This window comes from Schistocerca serialis, chromosome 2 (genome assembly GCF_023864345.2).
Source record: "Schistocerca serialis cubense isolate TAMUIC-IGC-003099 chromosome 2, iqSchSeri2.2, whole genome shotgun sequence".
NCBI classification, from domain to species: domain Eukaryota; kingdom Metazoa; phylum Arthropoda; class Insecta; order Orthoptera; family Acrididae; genus Schistocerca; species Schistocerca serialis.
In genome coordinates, this window is record NC_064639.1 from 363,940,142 (window position 1) to 363,965,765 (window position 25,624).

Consider the following 25,624-nt stretch of genomic DNA (forward strand, 5'->3'; position numbering starts at 1 on the left):
TTGGTCGGCACTGACTGCTACTGCACTGCTTGCATTGCATATTCTTCGTGTTTTACCGTCGCTGTTAGTGCATGTCGATAAAACAAATATCGCACTAGACTAATTTGGGATTACTCTATCGAATGGACACATAAGTTCCGCTTTTAATACATTTTGTTTGTAACAGCAAAGAAACCGATACTTTCCGCAGCCACTGGGCGTCGCGTGAAAGTAGCAACGAGCAGTATTTATTTGGGCTGACGCCAGCTATACTTTGCAAAAACGAAATTGCAAATACCTGCCGAAACACCAGAAAAAAATTCACCTGATGACCAGAAGATGTCGCTTCCAGCACTTTGTAGGTTGGAGGTTCATTGTTTAACTGCGAAATGCTGTAAACGCTGCATAATACAAAAGCACTAGCCGTGGCTCAGGTGCGTATGGCTATCGTTCCAGCGGCTCTGCAGTAACTTTACGAGGGCAGCTCGCTGGCTGGAGTGTGCCCACGACGGGCGTGGCTGCCTCAAGACTCTAGCCTGTGCACGCCGCCCTAGTGTGCGCTTGTGCTCTGTCCTGTCGCCGCAAACTGCGTGTCTAGAGCGCAGCGCTACAACGAAGCGCGCGTGAACCGGCCGCTAAATCTCTCGATTCTTTCGTAGACGTGACACATAAAATAAAATCACAACTCGCCCCACGCTAAGTAACATCAATTTTGACGTCCCTGCTGGATGCAAAACCAAACAAACAAAAAACAATAGACAGCCAGATGTCAGTATTTATGGCCACCAGTATAACAGGAGCAGTCTGTCATCTTTTTGACTGTAAGACTTTGACCATGCATTATGTATTTCCACTTAAATAACAATGAAAACATATTTTAACGAATTATGTATGCTGCTATAGTCTAAACTTGTAAATAATTTGGCCGGCCGGAGTGGCCGAGCGGTTCTAGGCGCTTCAGTCTGGAGCCGAGCGAGCGCTGCGGTCGCAGGTTCGATCCTGCCTCGGGCATGGATGTGTGTGATGTCCTTAGGTCAGTTAGGTTTAAGTAGTTCTAAGTTCTAGGGGACTGATGACCTCAGATGTTAAGTCCCATAGTGCTCAGAGCCATTTTTTTTGTAAATAATTTGTCATGTCCTGTATCCTTGTAAAAAGAGATCTAGGGATGAATAGAGCTACTACTACTAGTAGTAGTAGTATTAGTAGTAGTAGCAGCAGCTTTATTCATCCCTAGATCAGCCGGCCACAGTGGCCGAGCGGTTCTACGCGCTACAGTCTGGAACCGCGCGACCGCTATGGTCGCAGGCTCGAATCCTGCCTCGGGCATGGATGTGTGTGATGTCCTTAGGTTAGTTAGGTTTAATTAGTTCTAAGTTCTAGGCGACTGATGACCTCAGAAGTTAAGTCGCATAGAGCTCAGAGCCATTTGAACCAATTGATTCTCTTCTGTTACGGTTTCCCCACAGTTCATGTTCCACTATCGTATAACGCTGTGCTCCAAACTCACATTCTCAGAAATTTACTTCTCAAATTAAGGTTTATGTCTGATGCTAGCAGACTTGTCTTGACCAGGCATGCCCTTTTTTCGTGCTAGCTTGCTTCTTATGTCCTCCTTGCTCCATCGATCATGCGTTATTCTGCTGCTTGCGTGACAGAATTCCTTAACTTCATCAACTTCGTCATCATCAATTTTAGTTATGTTTCTTGCTATTTTCATTTCTGCTACTTCTCATTACTTTCGTCTTCCTTCTATTTATTCTCACTTCAATACTGTACTACTTAGACTGCTCATTCCATTCTATAGGCGCTTTCATTTTCCTTATCTTCACTGACAGCTTTAACGCTGGAATCTGACAGCACTATTAGTCACAGATTTGTCTTAGGGTTAGCTTAGCTCTGTACGAAAGTTAAACGTCAAAAATAAACAGAAAATGGAAGAGACCCAGAAATTTTGAAATATTATGCTGGAGAAGAATGTTGGTGATTAGATTAACCGAAACAGACAATTTTTTTATTAAAATTTTTTTTAGCGGAACTTGACCAAAAAACAGATATCGGTTGATAGGACATGTTCGTAGGCATCAACGAACCATCAATTTGGTAATGAAGGGAAGTATAGCGAATAAAAAGGCTCGAATATAGTAAGCAAACTGAAATTGCCCTATTAGGATGCAGTAGCTATGCATAAGCTATGCTTTGTTCAGATGGATATGCATGGAGACAGGCATCAAATCAGTCTATTGACTGCAGACCATAGGGATAAAAACAACAGTCTAAACTCCTTAGAAAGCAAGGGAGAAAGCGTCATAAGTTTTATGCTTGCCCGCTGATAGGTGGACAGCTTGGTGGCCTGTGTTAATTCACCAGTTAAGAATGGCATAATATCAGAAATTGGCTAACACTGAAAAATAAACAACAATTACAGTAGGAGGCGAAAATATTGTCAAGTCAGAAATTTTGTACAGATGTGACAAATGCACATAGAGTAGTAGAGAAGGTAATAATGGCAATACCAGAGATCATCGGATAGCGCGACGTAAGACCTTAACGTCGTGAGGAGGTCAGAGACGGGACGAAAGCTTAGGAAAGACGAGAAGGGAAATCGGCTGTGTCATTTGCGAGGGAAGTATCGCTCATTTGCTTTAAACAATTTAGCGAAACCACGTCAAACCTCAATCTGGATGGCCGGACGTGAATTAAGACCGCAGTCCTCTCGTAAAAATGTGTTAACCACTGCCACATCGCTTGGCATACCCAGACGTAACGTGAATTGTTTCGAAATCATGTAGATAGCAGAGGAAGTGATTAGACATAAGGAAGCCAAGCTCGGAAATGAATATTCATTTTTTCTTCAAACCACACTTCAGAGTAACAATGTAAGCTCGTAGCTGTTGTTCAACGTGACGACCGATCGTCTCACTGACTGCATTACAAAAGTGTATTTCATCATTTAGCAATTATCTAATTTCGCCACGTATGGCTACTGTACTCCTTGGATCTGATGATGGCTGCAGATCCGAAACTGGTTTTGCATTTTAATAAATCGGTATGTGACTGAAACGTTGATTTTATAATTTAAGTAGTGTGTAAGCTTAGGGACTGATGACCTTGGCAGTTACGTCCCATACGATTTCACACGCATTTGAACATTTTTTACAATTTAATCTGTTACAAAGGTCGCCGGACTCCTCCGCGAGCCCAAGCTGCCCCGTTTCGCGCTCTTGTACACTGTCAAAGTACAGCAGACTTGCAGTCATGGGTGTTCGCATTTATTCACGAGGAAGGGGGGGGGGGGGGCAGGTGTCAATCACGAGAACAGTTGGCTTAATCACATAATTATGTTACCTACCTGACAAAACTGTACCATCTGGTGAGCAAGATGTATGAGCCAGGCGAAATACCCTCAGACTTCAAGAAGAATATAATAATTCCAATCCCAAAGAAAGCAGGTGTTGTCAGTTGTGAAAATTCCCGAACTATCAATTTAATAAGTCACAGCTGCAAAATACTAACGCGAATTCTTTACAGACGAATGGAAAAACTGATAGAAGCCGACCTCGGGGAAGATCAGTTTGTATTCCGTAGAAATGTTGGAACACGTGAGGCAATACTGACCCTACGACTTATCTTAGAAGAAAGATTAAGGAAAGGCAAACCTACGTTTCTAGCATTTGTAGACTTAAAGAAAGCTTTTTACAGTGTTGATTGAAATACTCTCTTTCAAATTCTGAAGGTGGCAGGGGTAAAATACAGGGAGCGGAAGGCTATTTACAATTTGTACAGAAACCAGATGGCAGTTATAAGAGTCGAGGGACATCAAAGGGAAGCAGTGGTCGGGAAGGGAGTGAGACAGAGTTGTAGCCTCTTCCCGATGTTATTCAATCTGTATATTGAGCAAGCAATAAATGAAACAAAAGAAAAGTTCGGAGTAGGTATTAAAATCCAAGGAAAAGAAGTAAAAACTTTGAGGTTCGCCGATGACATTGTAATTCTGTCAGAGACAGCAAAGGTCTTGGAAGAGCAGCTGAACGGAATGGACAATGTCTTGAAAGGAGGGTATAAGATGAACATCAACAAAAGCAAAACGAGGACAATGGAATGTAGTCTAATTAATTCGTGTGATGCTGTTGGAATTAGATTAGGAAATGAGACACTTAAAGTAGTAAAGGAGTTTTGCTATTTGGGGGAGCAAAATAACAGATGATGGTCGAAGTAGAGAGGATATAAAATGTAGACTGCCAATGGCATGGAAGCGTTTCTGAAGAAGAAAAATTTGTTATCATGGAGTATAGATTTAAATGTCAGGAAGTTGTTTCTGAAAGTATTTGTATGGAGTGTAGCCATGTATGGAAGTGAAACGTGGACGATAAATAGTTTAGACAAGAAGAAAATAGAAGCTTTCGAAATGTGGTGCTACAGAAGAATGCTGAAGATTTGATGCGTAGATCGCATAACTAATGAGGAGGTATTGAATAGAATTGGGGAGGTGAGGAGCTTGTGGCACAACGTGACTAGAAGAAGGGATCGGTTGGTAGGACATGTTCTGAGACATCGAGGGATCACCAGTTTAGTATAGGAGGGCAGCGTGGAGGGTAAAAATCGTAGAGGGAGACCAAGAGATTAATACACGAAGCAGATTCAGAAGTATGTAGGCTGCAGTACGTATTGGGAGATGGAGAATCTTGTACAGGATAGAGTAGCATGGAGAGCTGCATCAAACCAGTCTCAGGACTGAAGACCACAACAACAAGAACAACATGTTACTTACACAAATGCATTACCCGAAATTTCTTACTCTGCTTAATTAATTATTTCTTGATGATGGAATATTTTTTACCAGTGTAAATACTTGTGGTCAAGATGAGAGTTTTGTTATATCATTTACCTTGTATTGTTTTCGTGTGTACCGTTATGGGTAAAACTCAGCAGGCAGTCATTGCTCTTAGAAGTAAAAAAAATAGTTCAAATGGCTCTGAACACTATGGGACTTAACTTCTGAGGTCATCAGTCCCCTAGAACTTAGAACTACTTAAACATAACTAACCTAGGGACATCAAACACATCCATGCCCGAGGCAGGATTCGAACCTGCGACGCGGTTCCAGACTGTAGCGCCTAGAACCGCTCGGCCACCCCGGCCGGCCTTAGGAGTAAACTGTAATACTGCTGTTTAACCCGTGCACTGAGGGGCTGGCCATTCCGTGTGAAAATTTTCCTCCGTAACTGGCGACCACTTGTTGGCGGAGGAAGTGAAAGCAGGGACAACAGAGGCCGGCGTCCCTCTTTCCCTGGGACTAGCGGCGCGCCGCTATCCGTCAGGCGGGCGTGGCGCACGCGCACACACACAGCCGCGGCTCTTCGTATTTTGCAGGCAGGCGTCGACTCGTCGACAGCCCGTCCCGGCGCGCCGGGAACAACGGCCCCTGACGTACTACTGCGAGTCGTTCCGTATGCAGGCGCGCGTTACTCACCGGGCACGCCGACCGGCTGCTGCTCGCTATTTACGGGCCCTGCTGTACTCGTATTGTGCTCAAGTCTGCGCTCGCCAGTGCGACTAAATATTTACAAACTGTGATCTATACGGGGTGAACATTCACAAAACACGCAAACTGCACGGACTGAAAGGGAGAAAATAAGGTCTTATGAGCACGTGTCCGAAAATGTTTTGTTGCCAGGGTAGATGGCGCTGACGATTGACAGTTCCTCTGGCCACGTGCCGCATGTTTGTTGCAGGCTGTGAGACTGACGCAGCGTACTGTAAGCAGCTGAACGCTCCTGGCATTCATGTCGGGAACAAGCCGAGCTGGGCCGGCCGGGGTGGCCGAGCGGTTCTAGGCGCTGCAGTCTGGAACCGCGCGACCGCTACGATCGCAGGTTCGAATCCTGCCTCGGGCATGGATGTGTGTGATGTCCTTAGGTTAGTTAGGTTTAAGTAGTTCAATGTCTAGGGGACTGATGAACTCAGAAGTTAAGTCCCATAGTGCTCAGAGCCATTTTTAGCCAAATGGTTCAAATGGCTCTGGGCACTATGCGACTTAACTTCTGAGGTCATCGCCGGTCGAAGTGGCCTTGCGGTACTAAGCGCTGCAGTCTGGAACCGCGAGACCGCTACGGTCGTAGGTTCAAATCGTGCCTCAGGCATGGATGTGTGTGATGTCGTTATGTTAGTTAGGTTTAACTAGTCCTAAGTTCTAGGGGACTAATGACCTCAGTGCTCAGAGCCATTTGAACCATTTCTGAGGTCATCAGTCGCCTAGAACTTAGAACTACTTAAACCGAACTAACCTAACACACATCCATGCCCGAGGTAGGATTCGAACCTGCGACCGTAGTAGCAGCGCAGTTAGAAAAGTCGGAAAAGTCTATGTAGAACTAATAGTTTGCGCGTAAAGAACGAGATAATGATAATCTCCCGCATGGTTTATGAAGGCCAGCTGTAGCTGTTGCAGGTTGCATAAAACGACAGCGGCAGGGGCAGCTGAATCACTGAATGCATATACTCTACCAGTACTGAACTGAATTACTCATCAATAATGGTATACGCATTCTGACTAACGTACACATATACCGGCAGATGACATATGTAATAACATAATTATGGAAGATTTTGCTGTAGATAAACTAAGTTATTCCACGTGTCAGTCTGCGTATCATATGCACAAGGTGAAGTAAGTCAGGAAACATAGGCGGTTTTTTTTTTTTTTTTTCGTGTGATAGATTCGGCATTTACAAATGTTCAAATGTGTGTGAAATCTTATGGTACTTAACTGCTAAGGTCATCAGTCCCTAAGCTTACACACTACTTAACCTAAATTATCCTAAGGACAAACACACACACCCATGCCCAAGGGAGGCCTCGAACCTTCGCCGGGACCTGCCGCACAGTCCATGCCTGAGGGAGCGGCATTAACACCTGCGTGCTTATCAGGAGTGATTAACTAGGGATATACACTCAAGGATAAATGCACTGGTTCAATTAATTCCTAGATAGCTGATTTATGTGCTCTATGTCGTTTCCAGCAGATAAAAACCGCAAGACTAGGATTATATGTGGTACACGGAACTTGTCAAATCTCCACCGACTTGCCACAATATATTAACTATAAATGTACTGACATATGTCGGTATGTTTACCCATGGTCGCTGATTGTGAGTTTACTAAAGAGAGGCAAGAGCTAGCCCGTCGCAATTTAGAGTCTTGGAGTGTAGCTACCGGCAAGTCGTGTGACATCACAAGCAGGCACCGGATGCGGCTGTCTTCCGCTCCGCACTTAATTTGCGAGAGCCCCCGCTGGGCAGCGCTGCAGTCGTTGCGTGACCGGTACGTGCAAGGAACTTTGCGTAGGTCAATGTCTCATGGGCTGGAAAACAGCATTATGCGTTCTTCCTGTAAACCGCTCCTGCCGCACTTCGTCATGTTCCGGAAATCTTGTTTAAGAACTCAAGAATGTGTTTACTGAAATAATAGTGACACGGTTCTCGCGATGCTCAATGAAGCTCATTTGCTGATCAAATGTCATTCGTTACATTCCCTGATAGGAGGTCAGAACCGTCCGCCGGCCCGCAACGAGATAATCGTTACTTCATTCCACTTTCATAAACACTATGACAGCTCTCAGTTATTATAAAACGGAGACTTTCGTAGTGAACCAACTAGTATGTAAGGTAATGGTGCACTAGAATTTCTGATAGCTCGTAAATAAAAGAACCGGAGTATGAAATGCCGGCCGGTGTGGCCGAGCGGTTCTAGGCGCTTCAGTCTGGAACCGCGCGACCACTACGGTCGCAGGTTCGAATCCTGCCTCGGGCATGGATGTGTGTGATGTCCTTAGTTAGATTTAAGTAGTTCTAAGTTCTAGGGGACTGATGACCTCAGATGTTAAGTCCCATAGTGCTCAGAGCCATTTGAAGCATTTTTACGAAATATCTCGGTGCTATAGAATCCGTTCTTCGACTTACGGTATTGGAACTATCCTCTCTGTATTATTTATTTATAGTAAACCTATGTCTTTCAGATCAAGTATCACTTACTTCCAGATGTCGAATCGCTACTCTACTGATGAACACTGATTGCTGCTTTTGCTGCCCCCCCCCCCCCCCCCCTCTCTCTCTCTCTCTCTCTCTCTCTCTCTCTCTCTCTCTCTCTCTCTCTCTCTTTCCCTTTCTCTGCATCTGTCTACTTATCTATCCATCTCTTCAGTCGAAGATGGCAAATAAGAAACTTGCTGAAAAGTTGCCGGAGGACGACACATTGACTCGGCTGTCAACCAGTGAAGATTTTATCATCGAGATGCGCGGAGAAAGCCAATAGTCTCATACGGTGGTTATAATTAAACTTTCGCTACTCGAGATGATCCCGTAGAAAAACGAATGATCATAGGACAATGAAACATTGTGGACATGTTTGTATGGGCATGCGGAAGAGAAATAACGAATAAACCCCTGAATGAAATACATTTTAATTTCCGCATGAGAGAGTAACATTTGTTAACTGCGTACCATGTTTACGTTCCAGGTGACAAATGTTGCTTAATGTGATCAAATGGTTCAAATGGCACCAAGCACTATGGGACTTGACATCCGTCATCAGTCCCCTAGACTTAGAAATACTGAAACCTATCTAACCTAAGGATTTCACACACATTCATGCCCGAGGCAGGATTCGAACCTGAGACCGTAGCAGCAGCACGGTCCCGGACTGAAACGCCTAGAACCGCTCGGCCACAGCGGCCGGCTTGCTTAATGTGACGACCATCTGCGTCCACGACAGTCTGGAACCACACAGTTGTTCGCAGCAATTCTCGAACATTGGACAGTGGAATGTTCAGCTGTCATGACACAGCTGGTGTACTCTTGAAGACAGCAAGATGCGTCCAGCATCCTTAGCCACGGCAACAGTAACTTCTTCAACAATTTGTGGCGCAATTGGCCTTCGGCATCTCCCAGGAGCAATTCCCAAATCGTCAGTTAATGCCAACTTGCGAATTATGTTCTTCAATCCAGGTGCAAAAAGAGGACCACGCTGTATTCCTTAAATGCGTCCCGGCTTACGAAGAACAACAGCATTATTGGTGTTGTTTTGATAAAACAGTTTTACGTGTGAAGCTCTGCTCACCTTGTCGAGACCCATGTTAACTTTCTGCAACTGCAATGGACACTGATGCTTGTGTTTGAATGCTACATCGCTGTACCAGTACCGGTGCCTAACGGCAAGCCATAATATTAACTCTATTAAAAACTTCAGTCCCCTGCGCACAGTCTGACCATCATTGCTATCTAGTTGAGTACCCATACGGTAAATAGTTCCCCGTCTACACTCTAGTAAACATCTAATAATAACCACCCTGTATACGTGCTGAGACTGATACTCGTGTGTGATTGTCTGTTCTTCAGCAGACAAACTATTGATCCACCTCACTTCCTACAAAGTAAGCGTCCTGTGGCTTACCGACTTATTAACGAAAGGCGTGACGTTGTTTCCCCACCACACTCATGATTAATGCCGTCACGTGTGACATCCCGTGCCCGCAACACTATTTCCTAGTTAGCGTAGAACTCGATTAATCGAACGTGTTCGAGAGAAATTGCACAAACTACGTGAACAGTTTCCGGCTTAATTTATCGCGAGTGCTTTTCGGATAATTGCTCGTTAGTCGCTGTCGATCGTAACGAACCGTGTTTATCACCAGATTGCCGATTAAGCCGGCACAAAGCTATTTTTCAGCATGAATAATTCCATATCGCGTTTCATTAGGGAGCTGTAGCATATTGCAACGACGGCGACCATTTAGCTGATTAGTTCGTCCGACACGTCTGACTAATCGTCAGCGTTTTGTCGCCGCAGCTTCTCGTATAGACCCGAAGAACAGTGGCGGCACGTTCTTCTGAGAGCACACGTGTCGCCAGATACTATTTAAACTACAGTGATTCGTCCCATGGCCACAATTCGTACGTCCTTTGTCAAATGTTAAGTTCACTTCTCCGTTTCAGCTTCTTGGAGAATGCTCACTTTACACCCGATGAAAGGACGATCCGTCTGTTGCAATCCTTCCTTCCTGTGGGACTCATCTAGCATAATCGGCTGGGTCCTGGACAGTCCAGGCACAATGTCTATCTTCCGAGCGACCAAGATAAGAACAGTGTTTCCTTCAAGGTCCCTACAGAAGTCCCTGTCGGAATGAATCCATGAGTTTCGGAACGTTTGGCAGAACACCGACCGAAATATTAAAATGTATGTTGGATGTCATAGGCCTCCAATATGTAACGACCATTGGATAAATAAATGGAAGTATTCTATCAGGTATGCTGCTTCTTTTCCCAATATGTTCATACGTATGACTATGTTATTCCGGATCGAAAAAAATCTGCAATATTTTCAGATTATTCCCGACAATCCCTAGAGAGGGCGTAGAGATTAGAATGTGCAACAAGAACTTCGGGCGGGACGGCGGTCATTTTCTTTGTTTTACAGAAGCGCTCAACGAACACGAGATGCCAAACGTGCTAAGAAACTTAAGAGCAGTGCTGCAAACTCAGACATCCTAATACCGCTTGACAAAAATTGTATTTATGGTAACTGTATTCTATATTTACGTAAATTATAGCCGGCCGGGGTGGCCGAGCGGTTCTAGGCGCTTCAGTCTGGAACCGCGCGACCGCTACGGTCGCAGGTTCGAATCCTGCCTCGGGCATGGATGTGTGTGATGTCCTTAGGTTAGCTAGGTTTAAGCAGTTCTAAGTTCTAGGGGACTGATGACCTCAGAAGTTAAGTCTCATAGTGCTCAGAGCCATTTGAACCATTTTTTGTAAATTATACTTAGAAAACGGGTAGAGTCTATGGAATCTTGCATGTAAGCAACTAGGTACCCTGTAGAAAATTACAATTGTAAATTTTCAATGTAGTTAATTTGACATACGTTGACAGTTGTAAATTATTAGGAGATGCTGGGTTAAAAAAAAAAATGGTTCAAATGGCTCTGAGCACTATGGGACTTAACAGCTGTGGTCATCAGTCCCCTAGAACTTAGAACTACTTAAACCTAACTAACCTAAGGACATCACACACATCCATGCCCGAGGCAGGATTCGAACCTGCGACCGTAGCAGTCGCGCGGTTCCGGACTGCGCGCCTAGAACCGCGAGACCACCGCGGCCGGCTGATGCTGGGTTAAATTCGTCATGAGTAGTATGATGAAAGTCAGGGAAATAAAAAAATGTTAACATCGAATAGTAAAAAACAGTCCAGAAGCACACCCATCCCCACCAGGAACAGGAATTAAAATGATACCAAAGTAAAAATAAAAGAATAGTGTTGCATCGAACCGGACTATCGACGTTGAGGGACTCCAGAGATGTTCTGCCAGTTGTTTACGTTTCAGCGGAAGCGGTGGGGCCAACAGCATCGCAGATTTCCACGTCATCTCTGACTGCATGGCAGTTGTTCCTAACGAATAAGATGGAGAAGTCAGCGATGACTCCTGTTTTTATTCCAATCTGACACAGCAGGTGTATTTTATACAATAGTTTCGTCGTCAGAAACTGCTACAGATCAGTTCAAAGCCGTCTGACAATGTATAATCAAATATGGAAGCGGACTGCTCGACTTGTAAAGACCTGCAGATGTGAGACACATTTACGCTTTAATTTTAGTGCTTTTTGCACTGTAAATAGATGACTGTACCCACATTTTAACGTTGATTATAACAACCACGATCTCGTACCTGTTACGAATAAAATCAAACATTTATTTATTTAACGTGATCAGATGCGGCCTTCATGCTCTCACATTGCCCCAGGCATTTACACACACAGTACTTTTTAGATGATATTTTCTTTAAAAAATATCAGTTGTTTTAATGTGAGAAATAATAAAAGAATTGAAAATGATTTCACAACCGATTTGAATGTATCTAATTACAACGTGAATAATAATACGGCCAAAGAAATGGTAGAGTCAATACAAGAGACACTACCACCGTCACCACCACCACCACTACTACTACTACTACTACTACTACTGCTAATAATAATAATTTGTTGTTGTTGTGGTCTTCAGTCCTGAGACTAGTTTGATGCAGCTCTCCATGCTACTCTATCCTGTGCAAGCTTTTTCATCTCCCAGTACCTACTGCAACCTACATCCTTCTAAATCTGCTTAGTGTATTCATCTCTTGGTCTCCCTCTACGGTTTTTACCCTCCACGCTGCCCTCCAATGCTAAATTGGTCATCCCTTGATGCCTCAGAACATGTCCTACCAACCGATCCCTTCTTCTGGTCAAGTTGTGCCACAAACTTCTCTTCTCCCCAATCCTATTCAATACTTCCTCATTAGTTATGTGGTTCAAATGGCTCTGAGCACTATGGGACTTAACTACTGAGGTCATCAGTCCCCTAGAACTTAGAACTACTTAAACCTAACTAACCTAAGGACATCACACACATCCATGCCCGAGGCAGGATTCGAACCTGCGACCGTAGCGGTCACGCGGTTCCAAACTGACGCGCATTAGTTATGTGATCTACCCATCTAATCTTCAGCATTCTTCTGTAGCACCACATTTCGAAAGGTTCTATTCTCTTCTTGTCCAAACTATTTACCGTCCATGTTTCACTTCCATACATGGCTACACTCCATACGAATACTTTCAGAAATGACTTCCTGACACTTAAATCAATACTGGATGTTAACAAATTTCTCTTCTTCAGAAACGCTTTCCTTGCCATTGCCAGCCTACGTTTTATATCCTCTCTACTTCGACCATCATCAGTTATTTTGCTCCCCAAATAGCAAAACTCCTTTACTACTTTCAGTGCCTCATTTCCTAATCTAATTCCCTCAGCATCACCCGACTTAATTAGACTACATTCCATTATCCTTGTTTTGCTTTTGATGATGTTCATCTTATATCCTCCTTTCAAGACACTGTCCATTCCATTCAACCTCTCTTCCAAGTCCTTTGCTGTCTCTGACAGAATTACAATGTCATCGGCGAACCTCAAAGTTTTTATTTCTTCTCCATGAATTTTAATACCTACTCCGAATTTTTCTTTTGTTTCCTTTACTGCTTGCTCAATATACAGATTGAACAACATCGGGGAGAGGCTACAACCCTGTCTTAGTCCCTTCCCAACCACTGCTTCCCTTTCATGTCCCTCGACTCTTATAACTGCCATCTGGTTTCTGTACAAATTGTAAATAGCCTTTCGCTCCCTGTATTTTACCCCTGCCACCTTTAGAATTTGAAAGAGAGTATTCCAGTCAACAATAATAATAATAATAATAATAATAATTATTATTATTATTATTATTATAGTAGCAGGCACAAATGTGTTTGTGGATGTTTTCAGAAATAGCGAGTTCCGAGGGAAAGAATAGAATGCACTAGTTAAGAGCTTTGGAAAAAAAATGTTCTGGCGGGGAAGAATTTTTATAATGCAGAAAAAAACAAACATTATTCTTGTTTTAGTAGATATGCCCGTGACTGAAGCTATTACTCGGTTCTGTGTTGTTGTAATGGTGATTATTCGTGAGTCGGATTCATGATGCTGAAAAGTAGGTAAGAAATCGACTGTGGGGGGCACAAAGAATTTTGCTTTCATGCGGACGAGTAGTACTGCTGTGCTTTTCAGACAAGAGTATCATAAGAGTACAAACACCCTGAAGGGATCTATATATGAAACTCAATTAAATCATTATGATGGAATTACTATTTAAAGCAGAATTTAAGACTGTAGGCGGTATTCAGTCACCAGTCTTACTTTATTGTAATTGGTACTTGCGGTATGTACGATGATATGAGAAAAGTCTATTAGATGGCAATCAGTTTGGCGTTAAGCAAGGGAAAGGGACGAGAGATGTAGTTCTGACTTTGCGCTTGATAACGTAAGAAAGACTTCAGGAAAATCAAGGATTTATCGATCTATAAAATGTCTTCTACCAAACAATATAAAATGGTGCAAGATTTTCGAAATTTTCAGAAAAATAGGCGTCAGCTACAGTGAAAGACCGGTAATAGCTACACAGCATGTACGTGAACGAAGAAGGAACAATAAGAATGAAAGACCAAGAACGAAGTGCTCCCATTAAAAAGGAAGTCTTTCGCTCCTACTGTTCAGTCTATATATATATAGAAGAAGCAATGACGCAAATAAAACAAAGGTTCAAGAGTTGGATTACAAGTTAGAAAAATTAGAGCGGAAGGATGTCAGTAAGATTCGCTGAAGACATTGCTATCCTCAATGAAAGCCAAGAAGAATTACAGGACCTATTCAATGAAATGAACAGTTTAAAGAGCAGAAACTACGGACAGCGAGTAAACCAAAGAAAGGCGAAAGTAATGAAGAATATTAGAAAGGCCGTTAGAGATAAACAAATAAAAATTGACGTAGGCGAAACGAAATAATACATGGTGGACAAAACAAGGAGAACGCATAAACCCACTAGCACAGGCAATGAGGCCATTCCTGGACAAAAGAAAAACTCTAGTATCAAATATATACCCTCACTAGAAGAAGAAATTTCTGAGGATGTGCATCCGGAGCATAGCACTGTATGGAACTGAATCATGGGCTGTGGCAAAAACGCGAAAAAAGGTTATCGAAGAGTGACATGTGGTGCTACAGAAGAATGTTGAAAATTAGGTGGACTGATAAGGTATGAAATGTGGCGAGGATTCGAACATGTAGAAAATACAACCGAGAATAGGGGAGTTCGTTGTTACGGCATCAAAGAATAAGGTCGTTGTACTAAAGGGAGCTGCAGGAGATTTTTAAAAAAAACTGTAGGGGAAGCAAGAGACAGGAATATGTCTGACAAATAATTGAGGACGCTGGTTACTCTGAAGTGAAGAAGTTAGTATAGGAGATTAAGTGACAGGCCGTATCAAACACCCACCCACATCTCCCTCCCCCCCCCCCCCCCAACAAGAAAAAGAAAAACTAGACGGTAATTTCTTTGTCAACAGGATTAAATCTGTCAAACCTTGAACTCAAATGCTTGTTCTCTGTGGGCAGAATGTGAGGAGACATTTTCGCATGGTTCCCGCGGTTGTGGACGTATACCGCTGGCTGCGTGGCGGTTCCTTGACCCCAGCGGCTGATGGTCCGCCATGAATATGTAAAATTGCGGCCACGGCCCACGAGCCAATCAGCCGGCTCGGTAATTACGGCCAGCAGTTCGCACTGCGTCCCCAGTTGCAGAGTAATAGCGCAGCCATTCCACCCATAATTAGCACCGTCTCTATTAGGTTTCGCCGGACACCGCCGAGACGGACGTGCGTCTGGGACCTTTGGGTAATCCACCTTGGTTCCTCATTATTCAGGCTACTGATGCCAGTGAACAATAGTCAGTGGGTTTTCGTAACTGGGGTCAATTCCCAAACAGATGTAGACCACGTCATGCTGTAAAATGTACCATATTCGCTGTTCCGAGAACTTTCATCAGAGTGTGTATGATATCATTACATCAGTTCCACACTTTTTGCGTAAGTCACCTTGCATTATTACCAAACAACATCCTTGTAAGCCATTCGCGCTTCCTGTGGATGTCTTTAGGACCCTACGCAAGTACCTTACAATCAGCTAAAGGTAGCAAGGTCATTGTAATACCGATTTCTCCACGCCAGTTGTCTCACTTCAACTCTTCTTTTACTTGTTTTCTAAGCTATATTTGTTGGTCGTTTTCACCGTATCTTCCCCTTGTATTAATCATTTCATACGTGTGTAACTACTACACCTAACATCCTCTATAATGTAGGGTATCAATAAAATCCCGCTATCATTTCCAAAAGTCCTAAGTTGGAAACTTTTTCTATTGTACCAAAATTTCACTGTGTGTCCCATTCATCGCTCGTAGAACATCGATGCGATATTCGAATTTTGCCCATGTACTGGTCAGCACTGAAGCACCAACAGTTTTAATTACTTACCTGATTCATCCATAAAGGGTAGCAATATCACTGACTGATGTTGCGTACACGCGATCCTTGATATAACCGCGCAAAAAGAAAAATGGTGTGACATAGGATGAGCGCGTCCGCAGCTCGTGGTCTCGCGGTCGCGTTATCGCTTCCCAAGCTCGGTGTCCCGGGTTCGATTCCCGGCGGGGTCAGGGATTTTGAGCTGCCTCGAGATAACTGTCTGTCTTGTCCTCATCATTTCATCATCATCCATGAAAGTGGCGAGATTGGGTTGGGCAAATGTTGGAAATTTGTACGGGCGCTGATAACCGCGCAGTTGAGCGCCCCACAAACCAATCATTATCATCATCATCATCATCATCATCATCATCGGGTGAGCGCGGGGGCCATGCGATGGCACCACCTCGACTCATTCAACTTCATTTGTCACATTTCGAGCTTTCAAACTGCAATATGATGGTGCACCGACATGCTGGAACATGAAGTTCAAATGGTTCAAATGGCTCTGAGCACTATGGGTCATCAGTCCCCTAGAACTTAGAACTACTTAAACCTAACTAACCTAAGGACATCACACACATCCATGCCCGAGGCAGGATTCGAACCTGCGACCGTAGCAGTCGCGCGGTTCCGGACTGAGCGCCTAGAACCGCTAGACCACCGCGGCCGGCGGAACATGAAGTACGGCGCATCTCTTCGATTTTTGTTAACAGCAACAGTTCGAGCGTGTCCACCTAACATTTCCCATTATTGTTTTCTATACGAAAAAAACCAGCGTATTTCCCTATCACGCATTACGACACCAGTCATTAAGTTTCAGATTATCCCGGGTGTGTTCACGTGCCTTTTATGGTTTTTCAGAGCCCCAAAACGTGTTATTGTGACGATTAACATGTCCAGAAATATGGGACGCGAATGGATACCGCAGAAGATGATCGCTTGGCTGCAATGCTTGTAACATTTACACTTTGTATGCAAAAAGATGCATACACTTATATTATACTTTATGGACATTTGATCTCGCTTCCTACAATTCACTTTGAAATCCCGCTTTCACTCTGTCAACACATGCTTGAGAAACAGGGGAACGTCCACTTCGAGCAAGGTCTTCCACACTGCCCTGTACCTGAGGTTTTGAAGCACCTCTTTACACTTGTTTCTGCCAGCGATGCCCTACCACACAGACGTCGATAGTTTCGCAGTACCTTTGTCACATATTTGGAGTGTACAGACCAGATGTCACACTGCGCCCTTTACTGGTCTGCCACCATTTTGTTCCACTACGAGTCAAATCTGCAACAAAGAAAAAAAATCCTTTGAGATTGCTAAACATTTTGCAACAAATACAATTTTCCATGTCTAATAGTACACAAGTCATTATTTTTTTAAAATGATAGCGGGACTTCATGGATTCCCTGTATGTTTTGCATATTGATAATCTTTGTCTACCACTATACCGTTTTCCCTCAGCTGTTCGTTTCATTACATAGCACCCTGCCTCGCTAACCTCTCCCTGTTTCCAGTGACAGTTTTCTACGGGCTTTTTCTCGCCTGTCCCTTTCAGTTCTTCATTTCATACTTCATGTGTCTACTTAAATTTTCATATCCTTCTGTAGCACTAGATTTCAAATACGTCCAGTTATTTTCTCTTCTTCCTTTTCTCAATTCCCAGCTATCTTCGGGAGTTTGTAACGTAGTTTGTGGCTAGATTTATTTCATATGCACGAGGGTTGGAACTTTAATAGTGGCAACTATTTATTTACAGTTCGTACAAAATAGATACGTGTTTCAAGTTTTACTGGCCTTCAAAGTAGTCACCAGCATTGTGTATAACCCGTTGCCAGCGATGTGAAAGTGATAGGATACTCTTAGCAGTGCCAGTTGTGTTGACAGTTCGAGCGGCGCGGTCTATTGCCCGACGAATTTGTAGCAGTTCTGAAGTGAATGCCGTGAAGTGTTTCCTTCAGTTTGGAAATCTAGTTGAACTCACGAGGGCTTAAGTCAGGAGAGTGCAGTAGGTGGTATAGCACTTAGCAGCCCCATCAGTCAAACAAATCAGTAACAGCTTGCACTGAACGTGCTCGAGCGTTGTCCTGCAAAATGATGGTCAGGTCCTGCAGAAAGTGTCATCACTTCCATGTCTAAGCTGATCGTAGGTTGTGTTCCAAAAATGAACAGCATAGAGGCAGAAGTGATGACCCATAGTCCCCAGAGCCATTTGAACCATTTTTTTGATAATAAATTAAGTGACTGAAGCAAAATTCTTATATGCAGTCATAAATGTCGAGTTCTGCTTCCTAGGAATCTTACTTGATAATAAAGGGAGTTTCTGAAGCAGAGTAAAATTCTTGTATACAATAGGACACCTAAGGTTCTGCGTCTTAGCAATTTACTTGATCAAAGAAGTGATTCAAACAAAGTAAAATTTTTATTTCCAGTCGTGAATCTAAATTTCCGGTTGGAATGATTACAAAATTAAAACAACTTCGTTGATAGTACCAGACGGCTTCCATGTTCGTCGTAATTACGTAGACAAGTGCGACGGCAGAGTTGGCTGCAGAAATTACTTGTGTCATTTCATAGTTTTTGTTCAGTTTGTGTGTGTGACTATTACACTACGACAAGTTTAAGAGTCTTGAATACGAAGCCAAGCAGTTCTCGTCCAGACAAACAGAAATTTAGCAGGTCACTTAATATTTAGGTTTCGCATTTAGCTATCTTTTAACGCGAGTTTCAGTAACAGTTGCATCATTCCTTGTTTCTGTTCCTAATGACTGTGATGCGCACATAATAATGATAGTAATAATCTGTGCACTGCTTTTTCTTACCCTACACTCTATCTCTTCCCGAATAATCTTTATAGAGTTATTGAGGGCTTTACTAGACTGGAAGAAAAGCACCGTCGTTCTGTCCACAGACGGCCAAACAGTCCCGACCGGCCGCCGTATCATCCCTAGCCAAAGGCTAGAGATGCGATGTGGAAGGACGGAAAGGAGGAAGGTTAGGGTTTAACGTCCTGTCAACGTCGAACTCGTTAGAGACGGAGTACAAGCTCGAATTGTTCAAGCATGGGGAAGGAAATCGACAGTGTGCCCTTCCAAAGGAATCATATCGGCATCTGCATTAAGTAATTCAGGGAAATCACAGAGAACCTCAACCAGGATGGTTGGAAGCGGATTTGAACAGTCTTCCTATCGAATAATAGTCGAACGTGCCAACCCCTGCGCCGTGCGGTAAAGGAAGGACGTGTGATCAGCACACAGCGCTGCCGCCGCCGTCGGGTTAACAGATCTCGTCCCCCCTGCTGCTCGGTCAAGTAGCTCCTTAAATGGCACCACGAGGCTGAGTCCACACAGTCCCAGTTGTCTCACCCAGTAAAAATCCATGGTATAAGTGGGAATCGAAGCCGGGACTTCCTCACGGCAGTTCCCCACATTTGATGCTTGTAATATATGAAACATCGACCGAGATGCTTCAGTTGCTTCCAGATGAACATGGGGATACACGTACCCGCCAAGAGTCTGTTCGTTTCTGAATATTAAAAATATTTCTGTTGATGGCGTACCTACAGTATCAAAGAGTTAAAGGAGGACAAGGCAGCATCTCCTTGTTCTGCAAGATAAATGTAATTTTAGAAGGCAGAAATCAAAATTATTGCCTGTGTGAAGCTTCATATCTGCGCTTGTGAGCAGTTCCGGTGGGCAAGCTTTGTACACTCCTGGAAATGGAAAAAAGAACACATTGACACCAGTGTGTCAGACCCACCATACTTGCTCCGGACACTGCGAGAGGGCTGTACAAGCAATGATCACATGCACGGCACAGCGGACACACCAGGAACCGCGGTGTTGGCCGTCGAATGGCGCTAGCTGCGCAGCATTTGTGCACCGCCGCCGTCAGTGTCAGCCAGTTTGCCGTGGCATACGGAGCTCCATCGTAGTCTTTAACACTGGTAGCATGCCGCGACAGCGTGGACGTGAACCGTATGTGCAGTTGACGGACTTTGAGCGAGGGCGTATAGTGGGCATGCGGGAGGCCGGGTGGACGTACCGCCGAATTGCTCAACACGTGGGGCGTGAGGTCTCCATAGTACATCGATGTTGTCGCCAGTGGTCGGCGGAAGGTGCACGTGCCCGTCGACCTGGGACCGGACCGCAGCTACGCACGGATGCACGCCAAGACCGTAGGATCCTACGCAGTGCCGTAGGGGACCGCACCGCCACTTCCCAGCAAATTAGGGACACTGTTGCTCCTGGGGTATCGGCGAGGACCATTCGCAACCGTCTCCATGAAGCTGGGCTATGGTCCCGCACACCGTTAGGTCGTCTTCCGCTCACGCCCCAACATCGTGCAGCCCGCCTCCAGTGGTGTCGCGACAGGCGTGAATGGAGGGACGAATGGAGACGTGTCGTCTTCAGCGATGAGATTCGTTTCTGCCTTGGTGCCAATGATGGTCGTATGCGTGTTTGGCGCCGTGCAGGTGAGCGCCACAATCAGGACTGCATACGACCGAGGCACACAGGGCCAACACCCGGCATCATGGTGTGGGGAGCGATCTCCTACACTGGCCGTACACCACTGGTGATCGTCGAGGGGACACTGAATAGTGCACGGTACATCCAAACCGTCATCGAACCCATCGTTCTACCATTCCTAGACCGGCAAGGGAACTTGCTGTTCCAACAGGACAATGCACGTCCGCATGTATCCCGTGCCACCCAACGTGCTCTAGAAGGTGTAAGTCAACTACCCTGGCCAGCAAGATCTCCGGATCTGTCCCCCATTGAGCATGTTTGGGACTGGATGAAGCGTCGTCTCACGCGGTCTGCACGTCCAGCACGAACGCTGGTCCAACTGAGGCGCCAGGTGGAAATAGCATGGCAAGCCGTTCCACAGGACTACATCCAGCATCTCTACGATCGTCTCCATGGTAGAATAGCAGCCTGCATTGCTGCGAAAGGTGGATATACACTGTACTAGTGCCGACTTTGTGCATGCTCTGTTGCCTGTGTCTATGTGCCTGTGGTTCTGTCAGTGTGATCATGTGATGTATCTGACCCCAGGAATGTGTCAATAAAGTTTCCCCTTCCTGGGACAATGAATTCACGGTGTTCTTATTTCAATTTCCAGGAGTGTATATAAAACGATGCAACGTTTCTGCCACAATAGCAAGTGGCCATCATCATTATAACACTACATACAATGTGCAGTAGTAGTCGAAACGTTGAAGGTTTGCTTCTATGAGGAGAAATATTCATAAAAGTAATTTTAAAATTAGTATTTATTTAAATATTTGAGGCATATTAAAATTATCCTCTGAATACCTGGCCGCCTGCTTCCAATGGCTCTGAGCACTATGGGACTTCCAGAATGAGATTTTCACTCTGCAGCGGAGTGTGCGCTGATATGAAACTTCCTGGCAGATTAAAACTGTGTGCCGGACCGAGACTCGAACTCGGGAACTTTGCCTTTCAAGGGCAAGTCCTCTACCAACTGAGCTACCCAAGCACGACTCACGCCCCGTCTTCACAGCTTTACTTCTGCCAGTACCTCGCTTCCTACCTTCCAAACTTCGTGCTTGGGTAGCTCAGTTGGTAGAGCACTTGCCCTTGAAAGGCAAAGTTCCTGAGTTCGAGTCTCGGTCCGGCACACAGTTTTAATTTGCCAGGAAGTTTCACTTTGGGACTTAACAGCTGAGGTCATCAGCCCCCTAGAACCGAAAGACATCATACACGTCCATGCCCGAGTTAGGATTCGAACCTGCGACCGTAGCGGTCGCGCGGTTCCAGACTGAAGCGCCTAGAACCGATCGGTCACCACGGCCGGCTGCTGCTGCCATTCATGGGCCATGTTCCACCAGCTGAGCAATCCAAATGCGACTTTGTACCGACCAGAATCTACATTCTGCTACCAAGCTTTCTGTGTCCCAATTTGGCGTCCCCCATTACTCTGTCACCAAGTCAAACAAGAGTGACAGCTCCACTCTGCATGGAAATAGAGGAATCGAAGTACACATCACCACTAGAGTGCAGTGAACACAGTTTCAGACACTCTAGATGACATTCATTTGTGTTGCTTATTATGTTACAAGCATACAGGCCGCAACAGCTTGGCAAGAACTCGCAAAGATGTAGAATATCAAGTTTATTCATGGTGAAACTTTCAGACGACAGGATTTTGTTTTCTAATATATGCCAAACAGATACTTCGCTCTGTGTGTGTGTGTGTGAGAGAGAGAGAGAGAGAGAGAGAGAGAGAGAGAGAGAGAGAGAGAGAGAGAGAGAGAGAGAGGGAGGGAGAGAGTGCGTGCGCGTGCGCGTGCGTACATGCGTGCTCCCACGCACAAGTGCTAGCGCGCGTATATTTCACGCGCATGGTCGATTTCTACTGACCAAGAAAAATCCGATCTAATGTTAGAACATTGGTGACCGAACATTCTACATCTACATCTACATCCATACTCCGCAAGCCACCTGACGGTGTGTGGCGGAGGGTACCTTGAGTACCTCTATCAGTTCTCCCTTTTATTCCAGTCTCGTATTGTTCGTGGAAAGACGGATTGTCGGTATGCTTCTGTGTGGGCTCTAATCTCTCTGATTTTATCCTCATGATCTCTTCGCGAGATATACGCAGGAGGGAGTAATATACTGCTTGACTCCTCGGTGAAGGTATGTTCTCGAAACTTCAACAAAAGCCCGTACCGAGCTACTGAGCGTCTCTCCTGCAGAGTCTTCCACTGGAGTTTATAATCTCCGTAACGCTTTCGCGATTACTAAATGATCCTGTAACGAAGCGCGCTGCTCTCCGTTGGATCTTCTCTATCTCTTCTGTCAACCCTATCTGGTACGGATCCCACACTGCTGAGCGGTATTTAAGCAGTAGGCGAACAAGCGTACTGTAACCTACTTCCTTTGTTTTCGGATTGCATTTCCTTAGGATTCTTCCAATGAATCTCAGTCTGGCATCTGCTTTACCAACGATCAACTTTATATGATCATTCCATTTTAAATCGCTCCTAATGCCTACTCCCAGATAATATATGGAATTAACTGCTTCCAGTTGCTGACCTGCTATATTGTAGATAAATGATAAGAGATCTTCCTTTTTATGTATTCGCAGCACATTACACTTGTCTACATTGAGATTCAATTGCCATTCCCTGCACCATGCGTCTATTCGCTGCAGATCCTCCTGCATTTCAGTACAATTTTCCATTGTTACAACCTCTCGATACACCACACCATCATCGGCAAAAAGCCTCAGTGAACTTCCGATGTCATCCACAAGGTCATTTATGTATATTGTGAATAGCAACGGTCCTACGACACTCCCTTGCGGCACACCTGAAATCACTCTTACTTCGGAAGACTTCTCTCCATTGAGTATGACATGCTGCGTTCTGTTATCTAGGAACTCTTCACTCTAATCACACAATTGGTCTGATAGTCCATATGCTCTTACTTTGTTCATTAAACGGCTGTGGGGAACTGTATCGAACGCCTTGCGGAATTCAAGAAACACGGCATCTACTTGTGAACCCGTGTCTATGGCCCTCTGAGTCTCGTGGACGAATAGCGCGAGCTGGGTTTCACATAACAGTCTTTTTCGAAACCCATGCTGATTCCTACAGAGTAGATTTCTTGTCTCCAGAAAAGTCATTATACTCGAACATAATACGTGTTCCAAAATTCTACAACTGATCGACGTTAGAGATACAGGTCTATTATTCTGCACATCTGTTCGACGTCCCTTCTTGAAAACGGGGATGACCTGTGCCCTTTTCCAATCCTTTCGAACGCTACGCTCTTCTGGAGACCGACGGTACACCGCTGCAAGAAGGGGGGCAAGTTCCTTCGCGTACTCTGTGTAAAATCGAACTGGTATCCCATCAGGTACAGCGGCCTTTCCTCTTTTGAGCGATTTTAATTGTTTCTCTATCCCTCTGTCGTCTATTTCGATATCCACCATTTTCTCATCTGTGCGACAATCTATAGAAGGAACTACAGTGATATTAGTGACTAGCGAAAGTTTCAATCACAATAATGACGCGTTATTAGTTTTCGCGTACTTCTTGTAGTGAACTCTTAAGAGTTGACCACTTTGTATCGCCACAAAAAAGCTGACATACTTAAAACGTATCAGCAGTGGTAGGTAGGGGGAGCAGGGAAAACCCTTCCGCATTGGCCGACCGTCCGGGAACCAGCGTGGGTCGACGATTGTCATCGATAGTGGCGCAGTGACTGTGGGCTTTCGTGCGGCACGAATAAAAACACGTTCGCGCCATTTGTTGCGTGATTGCGCTAATTATTGCGTCCCAGCCACCTCTAGCGGCGGTCATTGAACTTTCAGAGACGAAACTCTGCTGCAGACACAGGCTCTGATCCTTGTTTTCGTCTCTACAGTGCATACTTGAGTACTTACATATAAAAAGCTGTTTATCCAGTAGATATATTTGTGAATTATCGTGCTTTATACATACATCAATGTGTCTCCACAATGCTCTTGTCATTAGCGAACCTTCTCGGCAGTTCCACTTCGAAAGGCGTCCTCAATACTTTTGTGAAACTGTCCATTAGTCTTGTGCCCACGCTGAGCCCGTCAGATTTGACTGTCTGATATGTCCAAGATTCGTGATGACTATTTCAGCTCAAGTGGAAATGTTGCTGAATCATGCCCAATCCAGTTATCCTGAAATTTTTCACCAATTAACTCAACTGACCATTCTGAATGGCAAAAGTGTGCTGGTGCTGATGTGACCGTACAAGATCTCTGACTCCCTTTTGTTCTCTCTATAAGCCATATTTACCGCATGTCTAAATAAGAATTTACATTCACGCAGCCTTCAGAAGGCAAAAGAAAAAGACCTGAACAGGTATTTTGATGACATATCAGTCTGAATCATTGCATGAGACGACTGCCTTCCAACTCTTGAGGGTTTTTCTTCTTTCAGAAAATCACATTTTTCCAGTCTTAACTCTGATATGTCACATATTCATCAGAAAACAGCACTCTTGAAAACACAAGGCATTTGAAAAGCAACACAGGCTGCATCTCGCTGCCCCATGTCATTGTCAAAGGATTCATTTACAAACATCGCTCGAAAGCCTTTTGTTTTCAGATCTTCTCGTCAACTTCAAAAGAGGTATACCAATAAAACAACTCTTTATTTTACCAATACCGGGCCGCGCGGGAAAGTCGTGCGGTCTATGGCGTGTTGTGACGGTTCGCGCTGCTCCCCCCCGTTGGAGGTTCGAGTCTTTCCTCGGGCATTTGTGTGTGTATGTTGTCCTTAGCAAAAGTTATGTTAAGTTAGATTAAGTAGTGCGTAAGCTTAGGGACCGATGACCTCAGCAGTTCGGTCCCATGGTCCTTACCACAAATTTCCAAAAATTTACCAAAAACGTACAAAGTCAAGAAGCGTGTGTGGACTTCTCCGACACCCTGTACATCTTATCTTCCATGTAGTGCAGCAAATACCCTGTCACGACTTTGCCACGACACACTGATGAATTCCATCTCTAACTCGACAGGCGACCTGCTCGGTAAAACGGCTGAGCGAACGAATGTCGCCGCTGCGACAGATGTAATCTGGCGGGTCGCGCCGATAAATTGAAATTCAAATACTGTCCGCTTTATATTCCCTAGCGTCGATTCGCCGAACTGCAAAGTCGTTTTTTTCTTCCTTTGCCGTCCCTTGAGATTAACTCGATCTCGTTCCGGGGGCTAAA

General features: G+C 44.6%; 1 protein-coding gene and 1 non-coding gene across 2 annotated transcripts in view; both read left to right on the plus strand.

Annotated features, from left to right (window-relative positions):
• Positions 1–25,624, plus strand: part of LOC126455987 (rap1 GTPase-activating protein 1-like) — an 891,623-nt gene that overhangs the window by 279,193 nt on the left and 586,806 nt on the right. The window lies entirely within an intron of this gene.
• Positions 21,472–21,546, plus strand: Trnas-uga (transfer RNA serine (anticodon UGA)). Its single transcript has one exon. It is a non-coding gene; the product is annotated as a tRNA-Ser (tRNA).